General features: G+C 38.8%; 1 protein-coding gene and 1 long non-coding RNA gene across 2 annotated transcripts in view; one reads left to right on the plus strand and one right to left on the minus strand.

Annotated features, from left to right (window-relative positions):
* The window catches only part of PITPNC1 (phosphatidylinositol transfer protein cytoplasmic 1), a 77,418-nt gene that overhangs the window by 4,539 nt on the left and 55,295 nt on the right, over positions 1–17,584 (plus strand). The gene's annotated exons all lie outside the window — the stretch shown is intronic.
* Positions 12,988–16,012, minus strand: LOC133224950 (uncharacterized). The gene is made up of 2 exons (XR_009728979.1): positions 15,699–16,012; positions 12,988–13,829 (listed from the first exon to the last, which is right to left on the minus strand). It is a non-coding gene; the product is annotated as an uncharacterized LOC133224950 (long non-coding RNA).

Here is a 17,584-nt window from a genome sequence, read left to right on the forward strand (position 1 = left end):
TTTGGAAGAGGCAAAGTACATTCAAGTTTGATTTGTGTGGGAAGTGATTATTCCTTAGGGGAATGGGTAGAAAGACAGTTTTGCTGGATCCTGTTGAGAATGGAGCTATTGCTGTAAGATGCTAATAAAGATGTGAAGTTAGGTTGGGTATATTTAAAAGCTGAATATCAAATATAAATACAGCAGTCATCATAGGGTTTTTCTCCTAGGAAACAGGGATGTCCATTAGCATTTACTTCTGTTAGTTCTGAGCTATATGTGTGTGGCCAGACCTACAGTCCAAACAGGTTTTCCTTTGTTCTTTATTTCAGCCGAGAGTGTCTCTGCTGAAGCCGGGGGGTTGCTCCTGTTCTCGGCTATAGATGAAAGCTGGGTTTGATCTGTGGGGAGCACTGCCTGCATGAGGTGTGTAGGAACAGCTGTATTGTCATGAATACAAACAAGCAGAGACCTGCAGAATGGCTGTCAATGTGGATCGTGAGTTTTCAACATGACCAACTTCTGCATTTAGAGGTGGTGTGCCTGTTCCTTTATCGAAATGGCTATTGTTTAGCTCTTGGTTTGGACATTATCAGTTCTCCCCGTGTGGATTCTGTCCATAAATGATTTCAACACCATATGTGTGAACACTATTTGCGTTCTTCTCATCTTGTGTACATTTCTTCTTTAAAAGGTGTCATAGTCTACTGTTTCGTGTACAAAGGGCACTTGTTATAACATGTTTTATTCAGGCAGATTGGAAAGTCAACGAAAGCATTTGAGAAAGTGTTTTTATACTCTGAAAGTTAGCAGGTGTTGTGATATTTAGACATAACGATATGTATATAGAACAGAAAAGCCTTTAGTAGGGTATAAAGCGTAAAATACACTTTTTCCCCCTAAACCACAGTGGTCTATTGCAGGACAAACTGCATCCACTCATCTTTCGGTTAATACAGATAGGTTAAATAATGACTGATTATGGATGCTGTTCTCATTTCCCAGCTATAATCACAGAACATATTTTCAGGAATATGGGAACATGTGGAACATTTGAAAAAGCAATATGTTGGTTGTAAGCAGGAGGGCTATCAGCAAACATAAGGGGAAGTCAGCTTTTCAAATCGAATTAAATGGGATTAGTTATAAATAAAATGCTAACTGGACCATGTCATGGCCATGAGCTCTGCAGAAGTTTCTCTGGTAGCTTTGGGTTGAAGTTGTCCAGCAAAAAAGGAGCCTTATTGTTCAATTGAACCTATCAACGGCTATAATGCATCCTTGGTTTTACACCTATTCCTTTATAAGGTAATAAAGTGCTATGAAAAGTAAAGGCTGTTTTACTTGGTTAATCATTCTTTCTGGATATGCCTTATGAGACCCTCAGCAGCCTTGCCTTCTTTTTGCAGTTAATACTGGGGGACCACTGCTAGATTTGTTTGAGGACTATTCAGAGTTAATTATTGATCTGGAAAAGCTCCTTACACCATTAGGAGCATCCCTTTACCCTTCAAAAGAAAGCGAACAGATCCAATCTGGTCTTTGTGGGCGGTCATGTCTACTCACATCACAAGACCTTTGCTACATGCAGTGTGACCTTAAATTGACCTTAAAGCTTATGGATTGGGAAGACTCATTATAATGATACAAGAGACAAAATAGGAGAGGGAAAGCATCAGAAGTGAAGTTTTAGTACCAAATAAGAACAGCTATTTTAGTCTTCTTTCAGTGCACAACCTACTTGTAAGAATGATCAGAAGAAAGGGAGAGCTGTGTTTTACCATGGGAAGAAAATAAGCACCTTTGTTTAGGCTGACCTTCCTGTACTCGTTGTAGTCACCTAGAGAGCTATAAAAGCAAAGCAGTACAGATGTCAACTCTTCATTGCACACCACTGCAAACAAAAGACCAAAAATACCCCATTTTCTTCTTTACTCCCGTTTACACATTTCAATACAGCTCTGTGAAAGAATCAAGACAACCTTTGTGCTTCAAGTTTTGGGGTAAATCATTAAAAAAAACCTCTCAGTGGAAAGGATTAGATATTATCTAAGGAACTCCAGACTGACATAGATGTCTCTTCATCTCCCTTGGCCTGTCTCTCCATGTCAACGCTTGTTTTCTCCAAGGTGTGTGTATATATATGTAAACTAATGCTACACATTTGCTTTGAAGGCTTTGTTGGCAAAATAGAAGGCCCAGGTTTGCATTTCCCGCATTAGAAAATGCAGCTTGTCAGTATTTTAGGACGTTTTCTAGCTACAGCACTCTACAGAGCTTTAATGCTGTCAAGAACTCCGTGGAGTGTGTTTGCCTTGAAAGCACAATGTAGGTTCAGAAACAAAAGAAGAGGGAAAGGAAGGCACAGAATGTCAATACTGGCTCATAAAACAGTGCTTTCTGGGGTTTTATTTTGGGGATGAACTTTGGGTTGCTGAGAGCATGCAGTTCATGTAGGAGCTGATGGGAACACTAAATCATATCAGCCCTATTGAAATTGTGGCCAACTGTTTATGTACCTGGTAGTGGATGCAGATGGCTATATTAGCACCTTGAATCTGATAACTCTGACATGTCGAATACATTTTCTCTTAGTCCAACCTGTTTAATTTCTTCATCTGTCTAATTGTAAGGTTAGGAATAATATAATTATACTAATTTTCATGTGCTCTTTGCCTGACTGCACATATTAAGGAAAGATATTCGGTGATTTATAGAATAATAGAATGGTTATGGTTGGAAAGGACCTTAAGATCATTTAGTTCCAGCTCTAATCCTTAACATATATAAAGCCCTTTAGCTTATGGGAAGGTAAGTATTTCTATGATAACTATGGAAGGTTAAAAATGATGTTTTCCTTCATGAATATTCAGTTGATAGGCATTTGTATTGTTAAAATCTGTTAGAAATCATATTCTTTTATACAAAAGTCTGCCTAGTCAGGTAATGGAACACCCATAGTGTATAACAATGATTCATTCACAATATTCTTTGTGACTAGTGAGCTGACAAATATGTTCCCCAGGCTGTCCTTATAGAACCCAGTCACTTGTGGATGCTGAAATACAGGCAGGCTTTCCATCTTGAATGTCTAACTGAACACAAGCAACCATTAAATACTATAAGGGAGGAGATAGATAATACACATGCAAACAATTAAAGGATACTCATTTATTGTGAGTGAGGAATAATTCTTTGTAGTCTTGCTCATGGAAAACTGGTTTGTCACTTAAAATGATGATTTTTTTTTTTTCCCAAAAAAATCATTGTAATTTTCCCTATATTCCATCCTTATCTCCTTTGGTTCATAGAGCATCTGTCATGGTGAAGTATATTTTGTAAGGCTCGATACCTAAATAAAATGAATAGTGACATTTCATGCAGATTTGCAGTGATAGCTCTCCAGTGCAGCCTGAAGAGCTTTGTGTAGGCACATTGTAGGCATATTTAAGTGACATTACCAGTGTGCATGTTGTCAGAAAGCAAGGAGCTAGGTACTGCCGAGGATTATTGTCTAGGTTTAGAAAGGACTGAAGACAAGGTAATTGAGATTTGAAGTTGGGTTAACAGATGGGTTTACAGTCTGTAGGTGGGGGAAACTAGGCTTGAACTTGGCCTGTATTCATATATGATGTTTTTAGTCTGCCTTGGTCTTGTTTCTCTCCTCATTTCATCGTTTCTTCCCAATTTTGGTTATAAGTGATCAGCCAATTCGGAATCCTTGGATATGTATTAAAATGCTATTTTTATAAACCATAACCCAGGGTGCTAACTTGTAGGAAAGACATTTTCATGGCTTTTCTTGGGAAAAAAAAAAAGAAGTGTATCTTCCCTCTTTTTCCTATTTGTGGTCAGCAGTTTTGGATTCTATTAGTTTTGTACTTTTACAGTTTTGAAGCTGGTTTTACAGGCGCGCTCCTGGCTTTGCATGCGCTCCGCTTGCGCACATACTTAATTTAAAGCACAAGCAGCCACATGCTATGAGTCACGTGCAGCAATGTTTGTAGACTGGGTTTAGTGAAAACCTGTTCATGTGCTCTCCAGAAAAATCCCGGTCTCTGTTTAGGGCTTTTTACGTGTCTGTTCTGAGATTAGTCTTGCCTAAGTGATTTAGGAATACTTAAGCTCTGTGGGAATTGTTGTCTGTGAGCATGCTGAGTGTGCCTTCTTTTCCATTCCATCCCCCTGAATGTGACATTGGGTTCAATGCATTGCTCCGTTAATGACTATGTTTGAATTGCTTTCAGTAAAAATATTATTGTAATGCATGGCAAAATAATTATGTGCTAATGACACTTCAGTGTAACACATAGTGTTGCTCAATTACTTGATTAACAATCAGTCACTGATGGCAGTCAGAAACACAACTCATTGTGGAAAGTACTTTCAGAGTTTGGTCTCATTTTCTATACAAGTTACTAAAACATATCAAGATAACCTTTTGTGTTCATTTCACGAAGGTACGTGAAAGGTTACCAAATCCCACAGTCCGCTCTGAAACAAAACCATGTATTTATCAGAAGAAGACAAAGGTAATTCTGTTGATAAGCATGAAGTTCTTACACAGGCCAAGCTTGTGTTTCTCCTGATTAAATATAGATGGTTCTGTTGAAGCAGTCTCACTTGTAAGGCCCATTGAATATACTGGTCCTAGTGTATAATCTTATCTTCTGAATGACAGATTTGCCAGCTATTTATCTGACGTTGTCAGGTTTTCTTTGAAAGTGCCTATTAGCTGACCTTTAAGTAGTATTTTCATCTAATAAATGGTTTGTGCAGTGACTTGAAATAAGCTGAATGAAACATCTGACTTACACATGATTCACTCTGCAGTAAACTGCCTGCTTCTGTTCTCACACAGGCTTGATCTGAAGTCTTTAAATCTTACTTCAATGGACCAGGTTTTGTTTTGCTTCACTCTCTGTGAAAGGAAAGCCATTCAGTGGAATTCAGACCGCAATAATACCAATGAGTTCTGCTGCTGATGTCAGAGAGGCCGAGATTTCACCAAATATGTATGACAAAACCCAGCATATTTTTAGACGAGAAACATTGGGAATTTAAATTCCATTTTAGTCGCATGATGCGAATCTGAAATCGTTCCATTGACCTCAGTAGATCCATTCCAGATTTCTATCAGTCTCATCAGAAGCAGACTTTAACCAATGGCTGTAAACCAGAAGAAAATGTAGATGTTTCAGATCTCTTGTTCTTAACAAGAAAGAAACCGAGCTGACGTCTCTCAATCGCTCGCCTTCTTGCCTGACCTAAAAGATGTTTTCACACGGTTAGATCAAGCCCCAGGTTTGTGTCAAACTCACGCTAACACCTTTAAGCCTACATAGAATTGTACAGTTGCTGTCCTCACACCGCCAGACTTGGCAGGAAGCTCTTCACGCTCAGTTTTCAGTCCTCACTCTGTAGAAACTCGGATTCTCTGTTCTTTCTCCCATTTTTGAGTCCTTGGTCATACTCCCAAAGAAGAAAGCCTGGCCAACCCCAGCAGGCGCCCGGCCAGATGGCAGAAAGCTGCTGCTCTGAACAACAGCCTGCTGCTCCTGCTCTGCCTCAGTCTTGCAGAGGATAAGGAACTGTACAGCACACTGAAACAATTGATAATTCAGGTCCCTGCTGAGTGCGGAGCTCAGGCTTGAATCTCCCTATTCCCCCAGTTACCATGGATCTCTGCACCCAGACTGAAGTGGAAGAGAGCACCGAGTTCCGAAAGCTCTCAAGTATTTTGGAGGGTTGCTAAGTTTATTTGCATTTCCAAATGTTTGCTATTTTGTTAAGCCCAAGGGGGTTTGTTTGGTTTGTCTTTTATTTTCCTGTTTTCTTTTTTTTTTTCACCACAGGGATGATTCAGTATAAAAACGTGTTCTATATAACATGGAGACTCATACATTTGGGATAGGTTGGGTTTGAGGGGTTTTTTTTCCCCATCAGCTTCAATGGAAGCAGAATAATCCCTACTACAGGGATTATTTCTTTCTTGTTACTAGTTTTCCACTGGTTTGCTCTAGCTGATTTTCTCCACTCTCTCTGCTCTTTTCATGTCTGCACATGAGCTCAGTCAAGTGATGCCCAACTCCTAAATCTATTCCAAGTGGGTTTGAGATGAGGCAAACAGCATTTTAGTGGAAATGTTATGTCATAGTTACAAATGCCTATGGATTAGTTAGTTTATTTCCAGGACCTCATGGACTATACATTGCTATTTATAATTTAACTTTCTCAAGCAGCCACGACTGTGTTTATGTTACCATGGTGTTCCTTGCCATACTTGAGGGTGGATAGTAAATGCTATAATTGAAAATAGATACTCCCACTGAAATAAGCCTAACAGGTGGTTATGTTTGTATTTAATCGTGCTGTGAGAATGGTACAAGTTAAATGTGGATGCCTCTGACCCTGCCTTTTCACTAGGACATTTTCAGACATGCCAACTGGCCTTTAGTGGCCAGAACTGGAGTAAACAACATGAGCGATTTGTCTTGTGACAGTCCAAGGAATGTCAGTGGCAATCAATGAGTATCCTCCGCCTCAGACTGTAGAAAGCGAATGTTCTTATGTGGGGCAAAAGGAGATGCTGTGGTGCAGGGGGAGGTCTGTAGCTCATCTTTCTTCTGCAGACCATAGTCTGTGTAAAGCTGAAGCTCCTCAAGAGCATTTGAGGAACAGCAATTGCTGTTTCCTTGTGATTTCCTCATATTAACCCTCTTACCTCATCTCATCTCTTAGTTTCCTTCAGTTACCCACCACAAGGAGTTGCACATCTGTTTTGAGGTCTGCCCTATCTTAATATTATGTGGTTTAGTTTGGCGTTAGCTTACACCTACCTTCCTGGTGCTGGCAGCACACATCCTACTGGCAGAGCTGTTCAAACCGTCCCCCTCTCACAACCATACGAATAGCTTTAGATATGATTTTGTCAACTCCCATAAAACCAGTTAAATATGGTTTATATATATATATAACCAGTTAAATGTTATAAATAATGCATATATATAAATATATATAAACCATTTTTATATATAATACTTAAATAACAATTTATGTGTTTTGTATACAAATACATATTTTTCCATTCTTCAAAGTAAAAGGATGGAAACATAGGGATATTATTCTGAGTTCTCCCAAATATCTAGGGAGGAAAAAAAGGATTTTAGATTTTTCTCTCTGAAATATTCTAGAAAGTGAAGTCAAAAATAACTAATTCAAAAGAGCAGGGTTGTTTCGCACTCTGACTTACCGCACAAAGTCATATGCCCAAGAGTATTAGGTAACCAAGTACTAACACTTCAGTCAGGATAGTATGATTATTAACAAAGGCATTTGTAAAATACATTTTAATAGAACCATGCAAAAGATGCCTGATTGGTGCCATTTTATGAACAGCAAAGTGCAGAGCAGAGATTCTTGCATGAGTTTTGCACAGCAGTGTCCTTTTGAGGATTGTTGTACCCTTTTCTGAGGTAGCTGCCAGCGTTCCATCTTTCCTCTGTTGAGGTTTGTATCAACCAAAGGCTGATTGGCTCCTCCAGCTTTTCCTATAGCTGTCGGATATACAATTAATTTGCAGCAGCAGCAGATGTTGTGTGCCTACAGAGATTTTTCTCTTGAACTCAGTACAAGGTTGTTTCTCAGTTTTCCTTTTGCATTTTGCCCAATGAATAAAGCAAAGCCAGAAAACCCCAGCACAGTGGTTCAGAAGGCAGTATGATTTGTCATGGTGTGCTTTCAAGCTGATTTACATTGGCTTGAAATATTTGTGTTATTTAAACCAGTATCACGTCCTGTGTACACGGGAGCAAGAGTCAGAGTTTACATCTTAGAGTTTTCCAAGGAGGTCCTTAAGGCCTTTTACAAGCTTCTGGCAATTGCATTCCTCTCCACAGGTTGTTGTATTTCACGTGTTTGGTTGCAGACCTTTTCCACATGTTTTGGGAGTTAGACCTGCAGATTAAGTGAGCTACTTCAGCTTTCCAGGCTTACCTTATAGGTAGCAGTTGAGTGACTTTATTATTGCAGAAAAGCTGAGGACATTCCCTAGGGCCACTAAGAAACTCCCATGTAACAGTACACATGCAGTAAAGGACTAGTCTTGAAAGTATTCATGCATATTTAATGGTAAGGAACAAGACCCAGGTTCAGCCTTGCAGTCAATCCAAACCTCTGACAAGAACAAGGAGTTCAGAAAAAAGGCACCAAGTTTGCAACATGTTCTGGATCAAATTAAAAACAGAGTTTCTGAAGGTGATGAATATAGATGAGAATCTCGTGTCTGTTGAGAATTGTGCCATAGATCCATGCATCCAAATGGAAGTTCGCTGTCAAGCTTGGGTGTTTTGCTGCCCATGTCTCTGTGTAGCTGTAGCAGCTCTGCTTTCTTTTGGGGCTGAAACTGGGTTTGAAAGGCCCAGAATCCTTGTGTAAACCTGTGGTATCCTGGAGCTGCCTAAGTCTTAACTAAAATAGGCTGTTGACAGCTAGCATTTCCAACCAGTATAACCCACATGGATACAAGAGTAGGAGGCTTGAGTCAAACTGGTGTTTTGGCAAAGCCTTCAGCAGTTACAGACCAGAATTTTGTCTCAATGTTTATGAGATTTGCCATTGTGTTCTACCAAGCTTCGTTCTGTTGAGTTTATATCTGGTAATTTCATGCTCTGCTTTAGCAGTTATCTATTAATATTCATTCTTAACAGTCACGATTCTATGTGTGAAATTGTAGCCTGAATTTTTGTGTTAGCGTTGATAGATGGTTCCTGATGTTGTCCTGAGTGTTCGCGTCTCTTCCCTCTTAACTCCAGGTTAGACAATGCAGTGCAAATGCTCCACGACTTTTGGACTGAAACAAGATTTAACACATTTTGTCAGCTAAAAGAAAGAAAGTGAAACGTAAGAGAAGAAGGATGTATACAGGAGGCATTTCTCAGAGAAAGGACCCGAATAAACAACATGTATAGCAATAGGCAGAATTAACTTGCTCTATCAGGTGACAGTTGAAAGTGTTTTCCATTTCGCTGCAACTGGAACTATAAGGCAGCTATGTAGGAAAAGAAGCAGACTCACTGAATAATGAAAGCTTTGCCATTCTTTAAATATTTTGTCACGTAATCACTGACATGCAAATAATTTCAGAGCTGCCAGGGTTTTTGCCTTTCTTATTTTGCAAACCCTTATTTTTCTTCTGCACTTCTGACACCTTCCAGTCAAGAGTTCCAAAGAAAAAGGACTTTCTTTCCAGTTCATCTGCATAACAGTTTATCACCCTCTGATTTCTGTGTGCAAAGGATTTGCATGTGTCAGCTTTAAACATGCACTTGTTCGGAGGCACAGTGAACTTTGCAAGTTGACACACAAAGTTAGCCTCAATAAGTCAGCTGAAGGTTTGTTCCCTACTGCCCTTTCTGTACCAGATTAGTGCGCTGCATGTGCTTACGCTATTCTAGAAAGCAGGGAAAGACAAATGCTATCAAAGTTTAAAAGGTGTGGAGCATCTGTTTTGCTTTTTGACCATGTCCCTTACTGCAGATTGATACTAGCTTAAAACTACTTTTCTTAGGGTTCAAATATCAAATATTTCTTCGTATTTTGCATTTCTGATGAGATGAAAGGTTCAGAACTGGTGAAGTGAAGAGTTACTGGGTTTGTCCCTGTTAAACCTTCAACATTTTTTGATAAATCCCAAAAATATATAACTCTTCTGTGAATCATTTCTTGACAAGAAGCACTGCTTCAGTCTGTCTAATGAAGTTGCTGAGGAGGTTCACGTTGGGGAGTTGCTGTCGTGCAAGTGCGAAGACTTGTGGGTGACATAAAGCCGTTCTAACATACTAAGTACGGGATCTTTCTTAGGCAAGCTCTGAACAACTTTACAAATTACTCATTACCTTAAGGTGGGATGGCACTGGTGCTGTGTGCCATTATCAAGAATGAGAAATAACTAGCCCAAGATGGAATGCTGGTGTACTGTGTTCCTAAGGAACCATATGCTGGTAAAATGGGAGGTCTTGTTTCCTGTGGGTCACCCTTTTGAGATGTTACTCTGTGATTTCACACTGTTAAGTCTTGTGTCCCTACCAGTACATCTATATGTTTCCTAAAGTAGAAGCAATAGCTGCATGATATGTACTAAGAAGTGGTAAACTGTGGGCTGTGTGGTTCCTCTGTCTGTTGAAAACCATGGTGAAGCCTAAATTTGCATCCCTGAATTTTTCCATCTGTCGTGCACTGAGGTGACCCTGTGGTGAATTAGGACTGACAAATGCTAAGCTGATGTTCCAGGTGTCCATTGCCACTGGGGTCAAGGAGATAAAGTTACTCAGCTTTTCATCTAATCAAGAGTTGCTCCCTAAGCATCACAGGCTGCAAGTGATCACTGTAACTCTGTATCCTCTCTGCTCATGTTCTCTCCTTTGTTCTCTTTGTACTCTCTATAATAGGCCTCCCACTCCCTTGTTTAAATCCTTTTTGTAGGAGGTTAATTACAAAAATGTAGCTTTCCATCCTTGTTGGGTTCAAGTCATCACTTGTTCCTTTTATATATTGTTCACTGGGGATTTGTTTTTTTTAGTAAGTTGTGGATGAATGTGCTGCCACCATTAATGAGTGTGTTGAACACTTCGAGACCTGTGCATGTTCCTCTGGGACTCCACCGATGTCCTCTTCTCCAGTGATAAAAGTCACCTGTCTGTTTATGTTACCTTTTCTTCTGTCTTTTAAAGAATGGTTTATCTTTTTGAGGACCTTTCTGCTTATCTCATGGCAAATACTTTTCTTTTAGAATATCTGCAGAGTGACCTTGGCAAAATGGGCTTTTGATACTGAATTGGCCCATATCAGGTAGGTCTCTTGTGTCTGCGTTACCCATTGGCCCCTTTCAGAGACAGATTAAGAAATGACTTCTCTTCACTAGAGCTGTGTTAACTTTTCCCTCTATATTTATACATCCAAGCTGTGCTATTCACACTTCTCTTTTTTTCCCTTGAGTAATAGGAATCGCCCTCATCCGCTCTTTCACAGCTTTCTGTTCAATCCATTGAATCGATGACAGCAAATAAAAAGCATATGAAAAGCAAATTAATACAACTCCTGTCCTACTGGGTGAAAGTACAGAGTTTTTGCTTAATGCCAACACAATATATTGAATTAATTATGAGTGCAAAGAGACAGAATTCCAATTAGAATTACCAGCTGATACTCTTTTTAGCATGGTTATCTGCTGCATTTAAGCACAAAACTTTGGTAGAGGATTCTCTTTTTAATACTTATTGATTGAAATCATTGACTGTTTAGGGACTTCTTCTTGCAGGGAACCAGGGGTAGCAATAATGCTAACAACTAGAATTTCAGGGGGTTTATTAATCTTTTTGGCAGTGGTGTACAACAGTATTTCCATATTATATTAGAAGTTGTTTTGCCAAGTGCTGGCTGGCAGTATGTCATGTTCCTTAGTTTCCATTTGGAGCTGAATACTCTTCTGATCATTTTATCTCTGAAAGGAATTAACATTTGCTTTATTTTAGATACTAGCTCCTGTAGGATGCATATCATTTAAACTAATAGGGTACTGTGTTATGAGGCATGATTCTCTTGTTTATCCAGGCTTTGTTATTGCCAGTAGCAAACACTGTTCTGCTGCCATTCCATCACCATGCTCCTAGTTCATGCCCAGTGCACACAGAATTGGCAGTCTTGAAAACAGAGATAAATTTCCATGTCCATGTTTAACTTTGATTTGCTCTTACACTTTTGCTCTAACCTCCTCCCACTGACTGTAAATCAGTAAGTGAAAAGCACACCATGTAGACTATCTGCAGCCAAGCGTTTGATATGGTTGTAATTAATTGACAGCATTCATATAGTGTGCTGATAAGTGAGATTAGTGCCCTTCTCAGGTCCACTTGTACTCCCAGTGAAGTCAGTGGGAGTTTCCCTTGTTTTGTATTAAGAATACCAAAATAGAATCCTGAGAGAACTCACTGGATGAGGAGCTGTGTGTGAAACACAAGACAGATTCTGTACGGAACTGCACTCTGAAGAATTCCATTGCCTTTAGGTAAAGTAGAAGACACTCCAGTAACTTACCTGTCTGCAGGCTTGTGAGTTTTGAATTAAAGATTTACCTCAATTGTGGTGTCATCAGATTGTAATAATACATTAAACACATTTGTAATATAATTAATGGACCAAGTTAATACCAACTATGTTAAAAATGATAATGAAGACAGCAGGTAGGTCTGTAGTAGGAAGGTACTAACTTGAAAATGAGTTTTCTAAGGTAAGATCTAACATAGAAAGAAAGTAGTATTTCTGACTATCACCTACTGTCATGTCAAAATCTTATGGCCTTTGAAAACCAAATAAGTCACTGCAGAACATGCTCTGACATATTTCCATCTTTCACCCTTGCACAGGAGGTGTGTCTTAGGTATAATGGTCAGAAGGAAGCAGGATCAGGAAAACCAAAAGCACATAATGAAATGCTGACGGCAGCATAATAGCTGCCCAGCATTTGAACAGCGCATTAAATTTGCATTAAGAAGATATACTTTTAGGTTGCACATATTTATACTTAGTTCCTGGAATGCCAAAGAGCTCCCTGTTACTATTTGTATAACACAATGCCAGAAAAAATCACACCTAGTTTCATGATTCAAGAAAGTGCTCTTTGTCTTACCCTCCCACAAAGTACTACAAGTCACTTTTCATGACATTCACATTTGTGTGTTCTTTTAACTCTCTTCTATCAGAGGGCCCCATTATGTTTGAAAGTTCAAACAGTAGGGACTGTTATCAAGATTGTGGAACATAGGATTTGATAAATGTTATATAATATGGACAAAATGGCACAGGTTGAAGCAGATTTTTGTCTGGTCAATAGACTTCTAGGGGAGATGAGCCTCACTTGGTAAACACTAATATATTGTCTGGCACTTAATACTTTGCTGCCTCACCTTCTTTACCAAGTGAGTTAATAGTAAAGAACATCTTTATGTAGACCTCTGTTCTTCAGCTTGGGCGATTCCATTGTCTTCTGTGGATATAAAATCTTAAAACCTCTCCTTTTCAGGAGAAAACCTGTTTTCCTCATCAGAAAATGAAAACCTCCCATGACACAAAGGCAGGAGTCCCAGCAGTCTCTGCTGTGCTCCACATTCAAATAGGAATAACATCAATAGATGTTGGGACCTTTTTGGTTTGTTGGTCATGCTGTCCTGCAGTGGCTGTAGTCCTGAGACTGGTGGCCCACGGAAGCCTTCACTGTCAGTAATAGGGAAATGTGCAAATATAATAATCTTATGAATCATCTTTTATAAGGTGTTACTGTAGTCTGAGACTGAATTACAAGCCACCAAACATGCAAATCACGTTTGTGTGAGTGACAGAGTGAGGGTGTCCCTGTGTTTAAGTAGGGCATTACTCAAAATAGTACTATTCCAGCTTTCCATGGGAAAGTACTTTCTGTTCAGCGAGATGTTTTCTTTCTTTACCTAGTCATCAAAACCACCATCAATCCCATTTCCAGTGAGGCAAGCTTCTGTGGAATGTGACATTTGTTAGTTCCCTTACCTGATAAGAGCTGTATACCTGGATTTGTACAGAATGTAATTCCTTTTTTTTCCCCTTAATGTATTTTTCATGCTTGAAAAAGGGCTTGTTCAGGAGAACTTACCCCCAAAATTTTATTTTCTGGCTAGATGCAGGAAAGGCAAATTCAATCTTTCTGTTGTTTTCAATCACCTTAATGCAGAGGAGGAAATAGGAGTGGGTTTGTTGGAGTCGTGAAATAGAGCATGTGGTTGGAAATAATTCAAAGGTAACCTCCTGCGGTATTTCTGCATCTGTTGGAAAAAAGAACATGATTATAGCACACAACCCTCAGGTGAAATTACAGAATTTACATACTACAGGCCTAGAATCTACAGTGCAGGTTATGATCGTGCTACCAGTTTAGTGAATGGGTTTGGTGGGATTAACAATGTAAGATTAAAGTCTATATTGTCTGTAAACATCTTATTCAACCCTCCTGGATCTTCAGGCTTGATCTTCTTTTTTCTGCATGCATGGAATTTGCACAGGCATCAAGAATTTCATTCTGATATATAAATCTGACAGTTGTCTTGGTCATACAACAAACAAGAACCCATTGAACAAAGAATAAAACTCCCCCTCCATCCCTCCCCCCTTCCCCGTATCCAGAAGTGTAATTACATCACAGATATATCATTGCATATTTGGGTATAAGAAGAAGCTTTAAGATGTCACAGAACACAGGAAATAATGTGTTTTATATTGCTTTAAATGGCTTCAGTTTGTCCTGTCAAATGAAATGTTCTTATTATTCATTTTTTTGCATTTTCTATGAGTTTAAACAGTTAGGATGATGCTTCAATTTAGTTTGAAGTACTAAAGGGGATGTATTAATTGCAAGTGTTAGTACCATTGTCTGTGTCTTTCTGAACATCAAATTCGTGGTTTGAGTTAATGGAGGTTAAAAGGAATTTTAAGTGCTGCTTTAATGAGGACAGACACTGACATCTTTTGATACCTTGTATCGCATTTAAGTCCTATGCCTATCTGATATACTATTATAGTGGTGCCCGCTAGTGCTTCCGTAATTATGGGCCTGTCAGCATTTCCATTACAAACCCCTATATTACAGCCAAAAATATCACTCCAGGATGAAGTTTGTACAAAGCCTTTCAGCCTCCAACGAAGAAGCTTTCAAAATTCATTTGGCTGCTTCTCCAATTTAAAACATGAAGTTTTGCTGTTGCTTACTGTACCCTGTATCGATGTCTTGTGGGTTTTTTTGCTATTGCTTACTCTACTCTGAATTAATGTCTTCTTTAGAGAAAGAAACCGAAATGCTGCTGTTTGTTTCCTGTAGCACGAATATAACACATCCAAAAGATAAGAATTGAAAGCTGAATGCTTTTATTGAACCACAAAAGAAAAGAGAAAAAAGGGGCAGCAAAAGCAGGAAGAAGGAAAAAGCACCTCTGCAAGCTGCCACCCAGTTTCGGTGTTCATAGGCAACCTGTCTACAAAGATTTCAGTAGCCTGTGTATTTTATCATAGATTCCAGTAATCAAATTATAATTTCATTTTTTTATTGACATAGACTGGTTTAATAATTATTATTTAAGGGTTCAAGGACAAGCACTTAGAAATAGGAGGTGCCAAAATTAATATTACCCATACAGTTTTGCTGTTTGAATCTCTTTTTCATAAAGCTGGTTCCTGGCAAGGCTGGGCAGTGCTCAAGTTGACACCATTGTCTCATTATAGAATTCTGTTGTCTTTTTCAGTGATTTACTACCCATCTCTGAAGTTGGAATCACTCTCTCATAGGTCTGAGTGCTGCTTATCATTTAAGTGTCTGAATGTTTTACTAAACATTAATCAATTTATTTTCATTACACTTTCATAAAATGAGCAAACTTTCTAATTTTACAGATTATGAACATCTGCATTGAGACTTTGAGTTGAAAATATTAGCTTATTTTGAATATTTAACACTTGGAGACTGATTTTTCAAGTGGAATTATATAGCCCATTCAAAACACAGTTCTCATTTACTTTAGCTATCTGGTAAATATTTAGCATTTGTTTGAATCAGATCTGTGTCACGTGGGGTACCTAGATGGTGAGGAACAAGGGGTTAGCAATTGCTTGTGAAGAATTTGGGTTTAAGCAATTTGCCTTACTTAGGTTTCTTCATTTCTGTCATTTCTCATCCTTATGCATCACAACTGGGAGCTGTTGTGCTGGTGATGCCCAGAGGACATGCGCTGATGTGGATTCTTCAGTTCATATGACCTTGAGCTGGCACAGTTCTCCTTTCCCAGTATGTTTTTCAGCTCTTCAGCAAATGAAGCAGAAGCCCTATGTAAAATCATCTACATTAGTATGCAGCGACTTCAGAGGGGAAGGAAAAGTGGTACATGATTATTTAATTGTGCCATGGTGTTTATGTACACAAGGGCACCAATATCCACTAAGCCATCCATCACTGTACCCGTAAGTTGGTAAGATTTCCTTAAGCATAGCTTTTGTTTGTAATTATTTGGGGGCTTTTAGAACATTCTGAGGGGAAAAAAAAAGCTTGGCTACATAGAATGGTTTGGGTTGGAAGGGACCTTTAAAGGTCATCTAATGCAGCCCCCCTGCAAGAAGCAGGGGCACCATGTGATGCAGGGTCATATGGCCTAATGTGAGTGCCCATCTGTATTATCAGTATTAGAAACTTGAGATGCACTGCACAGACTTCTGCCCTTGAGGTAATGGAGTAGTAGATAAAATAATCATTTTAAAGGTACGTAATAGCATATGATAGAAGAGAATAAGCAATAGGGAAAAAAAGTGTGGTAACATATAAGGAAACTATGTATCCTATATATAGTAGGATCTGTGAGAGGCTTGAGAGTGTGCAAGAAAAAACCTGTATTTTGATAATTCTCCTGGAAAGCTCTAAAGAGCTTCTGTTGAGAATATGGACTGTATTTGCAAAAGCTTGAATTTGAAGGTTTATATTTAGCCAAGGGGCTAAATATGAGTAGATTTTCATGAGAATAGCAGAAGTATTTATGCTTAGACTACATGTCTGCTGAATTTCAAGTCCTTTTTCTAGCCCACTCAAGGCATGAGAGCTTTTCAAAGGAAAAAAATTACAGCACTTATTTCCAATACAATAAATATTATGTTTAATTTAATAATTACTATTATTCTTGCACATTCCAGAACCATTCTAATTGTGGCTTTCTGAGCCTAAAGTAGATGCATGCAGCTAAAATTTAGCAGAGTGGTTACCAACAAGAGAACAATCTCTTCTAAGGGAAGTTGTCAGCAAGCTTAATGATAGGTAATCTGTTACTTTCTCCGCTTATGCTTTAGATATAAATCTCTTCAGTGTGAGTGGTTCATTTTCACATTACCATTGCTGGTGGCATAAACTTTAAATACAGTTCTGTTAACAGGAAAACACTGCTACTTATTTACACAATATCTGCCCATGTCAATTGTAAAATAAATAGTTGATGGTAACATAAACTTGAGTTTTACTTAACTGGCAATGACCTGCTACAGTATCAACATCGTTGATAGCAATATAAACAGTAGAGCTGGTAAATACACAACGCATTCACTAACCTGCTTCACTGGAGTTACTGTCAGGGCAACACTAAGTGAAACTGCCAGCTGCCTATGGTATTTTAGGCCAGACTCATAAAGACAGCGACTATCTTCAAGTCAAATTCAGAGTAGGAGATAAGAGTAGTTATCTGGCTTCAGTTATAAGCTCATTTATCTTTCATTCAAAACAATACTAATACAACAGAAGTCAAAGTTACCAAAAGTTAAGGAGGAGCTAAGAATGCAGGCACACTTGGGAGTGCAGTATTGCAGTCTGTTATCTACACCTGCAAGTGTGAGGCTGCAGTCTAGCCATGGTATTGCAGAGCAAGTGACCCAAACAAATCAGCCCATGCTGAGCTTGCACTGCAGTAAACGTCTGTATTTTTATTACTTTCATACTGTTTCATAGATTAACTATTTGCTCCCCCTCAAATATCACCTTTAAATGTCATCCTCATAT

The sequence above is a fragment of the Neopsephotus bourkii genome, unplaced genomic scaffold (genome assembly GCF_033783945.1).
Source record: "Neopsephotus bourkii isolate Nb327-2 ecotype Australia unplaced genomic scaffold, CSIRO-AGI_Nbou_v1 NB_1749, whole genome shotgun sequence".
NCBI classification, from domain to species: Eukaryota; Metazoa; Chordata; class Aves; order Psittaciformes; family Psittacidae; genus Neopsephotus; species Neopsephotus bourkii.